This window comes from Patella vulgata, chromosome 6, assembly GCF_932274485.2.
Source record: "Patella vulgata chromosome 6, xgPatVulg1.2, whole genome shotgun sequence".
NCBI classification, from domain to species: domain Eukaryota; kingdom Metazoa; phylum Mollusca; class Gastropoda; family Patellidae; genus Patella; species Patella vulgata.
Genome location: NC_065884.2, coordinates 34,833,948 through 34,841,287, shown reverse-complemented (window position 1 = coordinate 34,841,287; position 7,340 = coordinate 34,833,948). Strand labels below are relative to the sequence as shown.

Sequence of the window (7,340 nt, the reverse complement as noted above, 5' to 3'; positions counted from 1 at the left end):
AAAAAGAATTGACAAATTGAATCTAGATACCACGTTACATCTTATCCATCTCGGGTCAATTTTCTAAGCAGTAAAGTGTCCTGTGGTCCATTATTTTACATAAAATTGTATTATTTTCGGATGACAAATAAATATTCATGTAATCTTTTGGCAAATATTCTGCTGTTTTGCTACGAACTAAATTAATGTTTCTGGGTGTTTTTTGAATTGCAATCCATGCGGTCAGTAATATAGGAAGCTATCCGAAAGACAAAATCTACATGCCAAAATTACTTACTATTTCTATAATATTTACTCCCGTCCGGTGTTTGTATTAGACCTGGATCAGATTTGTATCTTCTAGGAGCGGCAGTAACTACTGGTTGTGATGTCTTAGCGGGCAAGCTTTGTACACTTCGAACTGTAGTTCGGGAAGTGGGATAAGTTGTAAGCCGCGTAGGTGTGTGAACTGGTGTGAAACCTGGTTTTTTATACTGTCCCGGATTTGGTCTTTGAACTATCGGTCTGACCAAAGGCCTCTTTACAACTGACGGTACAGCATGCCCTGGAGTTATACCAACAATGGGTTTATAAGCAGGACGCCGCACGATAGGTCGCTCTTGTCTTGCGGGTTGTCGGGTTTGCCATCCAAAAGGGACAGCCTCAGTAGTTGTGGCCCTAGTTGAAAGTATTTGAGGGATAGCAGAACCTGCAAAAATATACAATTTATATCAATTTGATGATTATTGTCCTATCTTTTAAAATCACAATGAAATGCAATGCAAGAGAGTGGACATAAGCCACGTACTCAAAAGCATAACGATCTGAAATTCCTGTGTAATTATAGTAGAACGTGGTATCAGGTGTTTCGGAAAGGGTACACATAGCATGCCCTGTATCGTGAACGACAGTATGTGCTTTTTTGCATCAAAATAATACCACCTATAGGCAATCTAAACATTTCCCCGAAAAGGGATTGCAAGTGTACCACCATTATATTTACTCCCATTTCACAATATGATACATTTCGCATTAATATGTACTTACACCCATTAGGGTCATCGGCTTTAATGTTGTCTGCTTCAACTACAAGATATGCTGAAAGTTCATCCATCTGATTTGCAGAACAAATCATCGCCATGTTTTTGAAACACGTTGTATGAAGGTCTAATAAACTGAAATACAATCAATCATTTCTGACTAAGATCCTGTTTGCACAAAATTCAAGAAGGATTTGTTTAATATCCGCTCTTTAAGAATGTGGTGTCAAATATCAACTAATGTTTCCTTTAAACACATGCAAATCCCCACCTCACAGTTTTCGGCTCCCCCAATAGAACTGATGACAAATTATTATACTGTTGTCATATACTCTTCAAAAAAAAGTAGGGGATATTGAAATGCAAATACCTATGCAGGTTGCGATATAATAAATAGTCATGGACATTTGACATGCTTTGAGAGTATGTTCACAGATGAAGAACTTATTTCCCCAACAGAACCATTGAGCGGTTCATGGGACACGCAATAGCGCCATACATTGTCAAATTTGAAACTGCCGCTTGCTGGTTTATCTATCCATGTTTGCTTTCCTATCGGTTCTTGCATAAGATTTCCTTTATCTTTGCTTTAGTGTTTTATCAACCGACAACACTGCAAGTAAGTCAGATTGGGCCAAATCGTGATTGGACGATTGATTGGGAGCATGCCACGACGAATTGCTGAATATCCGAGGATTGGTGGAGCAATTACTCATTATTAAGACAAAAATCAAAAACGTCCATTTTCACTTTTGACGGTGTATTTCTTTTGCGTGTGAAATTGGACCGTCAGATAAGCCGCCCATATGAACTGTTTATGTTCATGTGTAGGCAATTAGCTTGTTATTCATACACTGGTTACCTCTAATAAAAACAGCAGTGCATTTCCCCAGTTTTGTATTGTTTCTGATCATCCCCTACTTTTTTTTGAAGAGTATATAACGAATACGGCTATCAATACAACGAAATTCAGATAACAGACTTTGACCACTGCGGCACTTCAGTCAATTACAAATGATCATGTGACAACTACTACGTATTTTGAATGATTGATAGCGGTCATCGGTTGTACTTGTTCATATGGAGCAACTACAAACTAAAGTATTTTTCAAAGAAACTGATACACATCAACTATTGTTCAAGAGCTCCTTTCACCCCAAACATACCTTCTCTGGCATCATAAAATCTCAGATTCTCCGTTTTCATAGGATATGTACTCAGAAGACCGACTTTGAGTCAGCATGTACGCTGGTATTTAGCAAACTAAGAGAAAGGGGATACTCCAAACGCTATCTACGACGTATAAAAAACAACACTCTAGCTGAGCTTGCCGCCAAAAAAACAAATAATATGCAATCAGAAGTTAAAACCAAAACTTGTGGCCATCCAAGATGTCAAACATGCAAAATCTTAAACATATCCGACCATTTCCATAACAAAACATCTGGCACGCAATTCCCAATATTAAACCAACTTTCATGCAATAGTTCAAACATAATTTATCTAATTTCAATCAGACAATGTGACAAGCAATACGTGGGGGAGACTCAAAATGCACTTAGGGAAAGAATTAACGGTCACCGATCAGACATAGTCACCAAAAAAGACAAACCTGTCTCAATTCATTTCAACCAACCAAATCATGATATTTCTGATCTCATTGTCACGCCAATAGAACAGACCAAGAGCGACTTTCAAACTACAGAAGAAATTAAAACGTTTAGGCTAACAAGAGAAAAATTCTGGATTGACAAATTGAAAACAACAGCCCCCCCCCCAGGTTTAAATATTCATACGTCTAGCGCAATAGTCCCTTTTGTAGTTCCATATAGCGCAACAGCAGCAAGTGCATCGAAAATCATCAGAAATCACTATACTGATCTCCAAGAAAATCACCCGAAAATATTCACACAGAAACTTATAATTGCATATTCTAAAAATAAAAATCTGAACGACATCCTAGTGCACAGTAAATTAGATTAAATAAGACCAGTCTCCACCCCAACCCAAAACAAATCATATATCAAATCCTATCCCTAACCGTTAGTAAATAAAAATCAACTAGATATAAGAAGCCCTAACCCGGTGATGTGGAACAAAGACGATTTTTTAGAAAATCCAATCCGTAGTAGTAAACACACTAATGTTAGGGTGACCCACCATAAATAAATATCTCCATATCTCGACAATTTCGCCACAATATTTATATATATGCCAAGCCTCAAATCAGTTTCACACAATTATAGTCACTAAATAAACGATCATGTTGTACTTAATAAGCTATGACCATTAATCATCTATAAATAATAGACTGAAAACTGGTTCCATGTGTCGTCCATAACATCCAGACACTCTTGAGTAAAAGATAGGTTACGTGCCCTTGTTTTGAAATTAGTCTCGCTTAACCAGTCTATCGACCATTCTAGGGCTGATTGACAGGTCGGGATAATCAAGACTACTTATTTACGAAACATAACAGAAAGCTAGAACAAGAAATTGAATTTAGAAATGAGCACGTTAGCTAGCTAAACAATTGTTTTAAGAAGCTTGTAAAAGTAAAATGAAACTACTGCTAGTATCATGTTCCTGTCTAACCCGAGTGCTTCAGAGATATTATTTGTACTAAACCAAAAGATGCCGCTCTTAACGGTACAGTTAATGATAAAGCAATTTAAAAAATGAAACGAACGTAATTTCTAAATCTGCTGTAATAACCAAGAAGCTTTATTTTACTGCTATTCAAAATCGTCAACAATAAATTTTTTACGGCTGTAATAGTTGATAGATTTGTAGAGAATTGCACGTGCCATGGCTATTTATAGTATCATACTGTCAGAAAGTTGGACTCGACACGGCGAATGTGCACGCTTCAGAGGTAGTCTCGAACTATCAGCGGTTGACTGTATTTCTGCAGGTGCATGGGTCACCCTACTAATGTGGCTCTCTCCCGAGAGCCTCAAATTTATTTTTTTTTTCTTCAGAAACAATACCAGAAGCGCCATTCAAGGAAGACCATCAGCACCACCAACATCAAAACAGTGAAATCGCCTTTGTATATAAATCTAATGTATTGTATGTATTTTCAATAAAACTAGGAAATATCACGAACTAACTTTTCATCATCCTAGGTCAGTGCTTATGTGGAGACTTAACCTCTCCCCCAAATTCTTAAACCTAACTCCCCGCAAACAGAGAGAGGACCAGGCTCTGGGTTACCTATTAAGGGTGTTTTCCGCTATTTAGTGTGTTTTTCGGTATTTAGTGTTTTTCCGGTGTTTTCCGGTATTCAATATAACATGGTGTTTTCCGGTATATAGTATTGTCGCAAAATACGTAGTTGTCACATGATCATTTGTAAATCGCCTGAAGTGCCGCAGTGAGAAAGTGCCGCGTGACGAAATTGCCGCAAGACGAAACTGCCCCGGGACGAAACTGCCCCAGGACGAAACTGCCCCGGGACGAAACTGACCCACTACCTAGAAAGTACCCCCTATACTACTCACATGAATAACAATTTTCAAATTTTGCAAATAATTATGATGATTTCCTTTTATCCAAATTTGTTTTTATATTTACTTTATATTTACAACATACTAAAATGTCCCGGTATCCATTCCGGCCATGATTTGAACTATCTGAGACATTTTTTAAATACGTTGGTTCGGAAGTAAATATATAAAAAACATTGTTGTTTTAGTACACGATCACGAGACATAGAGACACTAGCTACTTACTCGCAACTATTGTGTACATTAACGGCAGCAGTTTTATTACATTGTTCAAAGATTTTGATGCATGGATTTGCTGAAAAGAAATAAACATACTATTTTCAAAAGAATTAAACGAAGTGCATGGGTATAAATTTTATATACAATTTAAAAACCAATTAAACCTTTTTAAAAATATAGTAAATATAAAACATATAGCCCTTTTTGTTTTACGTATGGTAGCTAATGTAGGAATTGGGGGAATTGTTGTCCTTCCAGAGCTGATGCCAAAGGATAGCTGTATACCTATAACCCGGTAATGCAATAAGCTCGTTTACAGATGAGGTCCTGTGACTCGCACAAGCTGAATATTCAAATTAAGTCGCGCCTGTATGTGGCCAGTAGCATATCTGTTAAAAATTCATACTAAGGAACCGGTTGAATATAAGCTGATAAAGCTTGTTATCGTTTCTTAAATTTACCATATCAATGCTGAAAATTTATTAAATAAAATGTTTTTTTAAATCCACCTAACCAACCTGAAAGATAAAACTCAAACTATATTATAGTGTTTACAAGGTTTGGGCAAGAGTGGCAGTAAACTCCACAAAACATCAACTTCCAGGACGTTTGAAAAAGAAATCTCAAAATCTGTAGAGTGCTTTTTGGGATTAAGATATTTGGATAGGGTTCAGTTTGATGGCTCAAAATTAAAACCTTTTCGAACACCATAACTGAACTATACTTAAATACTCACCCGTTGTGGTTAATACATTTGTCGTAGAAGATATCAAATTACTAGTATAAATCTCGGTAGTAGTTTTAATATCTACTGTGGTTTTAACGCCTACAAAAGTTGTAGCGGCAATTGCTGTTAAACCTTTCAAAATAATAATGAACAGTATTTATCAAGTTTTATAAATTGAATAGTAGTCGATGCTTTACATGTATTATACTAACACGATATCCTTTAGCCAAAAATGTTCAACCCCGGTTCTCATATGATAGCAGTGGCTCTTGTGGGGCTAAATGAATAAATGGTTTGAATTCGAAGTACAGTACGTCAATCCCGGCTTTCTTATGACAGTATTGGCGCATAATGGGCTGAAAATGAAAGTGTTTCTAGTCGGATGAATGGGTTAAAATATCTCGTCTACACATGTAGACATTGTCCTGTAGGTAACACAAAACGTTTAGCAATTGGAATTCGAAGTACAGTAACCCCCCCCCCCCTTCCTTTCCGCGGACTTCACATAGAAATGAAAATTATCATATGACCGAACCGAAGTTATTTGTTGAGTACTTAAATCCAATTCCTTTTATGTGTTACGATGAGTAATAACGCCGTCATTTATAACTTACATTGATTAAGATCAGCCGATCTAGTTTCATTTTCAAATTGAGCTAAGGTTAAAGTCACATTAGCCAATTGATCTGCGTCACACACTGGTGATATATGAATTAAACAACCATTATGTATTGAGAGTAATCTGAAATACAAGGATATACAGCTGTGGCCTGAAATGCATGAATTTGGATTGGAAAACGTATCCAACATATGTACATGTCCTGATAAAAGTGTAGAGGGTCGAACATATCACGTAATTATACTTCTGAGAAAATATATTTACATGGTGTATCAAGAAAACATACGCTCACAGAGCCGCTTTTCCAAAAGGAAAACATGGATGTTAACTAAATTTGATTCATTATGCCTTTATGAAATCTGATCTGTTCAGAAGCTTGAAAACTCTAGCCCCTCATCACGTTCACAGGCTTCCCAGAAAGCGGGGGAGTGAGGGTGACCCGGCACGTGGGAATTTTACAAGGCTTGTCCTTGCATGTCCCCAATGATTCACAAAAGATTTGAAACTATAGCCTTACACAGTTTTTAGAAAAAGGTGCGTATCAATATGACCCCAATGCTTCGAATAAGAAATATAGCCTCTGTCGATTTCACAAGGTTTTCGGTAACGTGGGGTAACTCCTCCGATCGAAAGGTGCCAGAACGTCGATAAACAGTAGGGCTCGTCTACTCAGGATCACAATGATACCCCCAAAATTTGCAAAAAGATCCATTAAAATCTATAGCCTGTCTATTGCGTCAACGAGTTTTTCGGCAAAGGCTTGTGGAGGTGGGGATAACTCTCGAGCGGAATGTCGTGGAAAGCGGAATATTGTCCTCTCATGACCACAATGTTTCAGATTTCAAAACAATCCGCTAAAAAGTAGTATCTATCGGGTTCATAGTCCAATTGTTGACGGACGGATCGACGGACCGACAGCTGAAAAGTGGACTTAAAAAGACGCTATCATTTGTATGGAACACAGATGCGTTTTTCAAACAATTTTCAAAATTTCCCTGTCATCATCATTCCAAAATTCACCTTTCTTGGCTAATCAATTTGTGTGCAGTGATACAGTTGAATAAAACGTTTTTTTTATGGTATAATACCACATACATTTAGTCTGGAAAATACATGCATTCTGTTACTTACTCGCATGTACCTTGAACATTACCACCAATTGTTTTATTGCAATCATTAAATAAATTTTCACAGGCATTTTCTGAAGGCAAAGATAAAAACTCATTAAAATAACTATAAATTATCGA

General features: G+C 37.0%; 1 long non-coding RNA gene across 1 annotated transcript; it reads right to left on the bottom strand.

Moving 5' to 3' along the window:
• Window positions 1-300: 300 nt before the first annotated feature.
• LOC126825464 (uncharacterized) lies at window positions 301-6,193 on the bottom strand. Its single transcript, XR_007681989.1, has 5 exons — window positions 6,089-6,193; window positions 5,484-5,606; window positions 4,754-4,823; window positions 1,027-1,154; window positions 301-688 (listed from the first exon to the last, which is right to left on the bottom strand). It is a non-coding gene; the product is annotated as an uncharacterized LOC126825464 (long non-coding RNA).
• Between the last annotated feature and the right edge of the window lie 1,147 nt (window positions 6,194-7,340).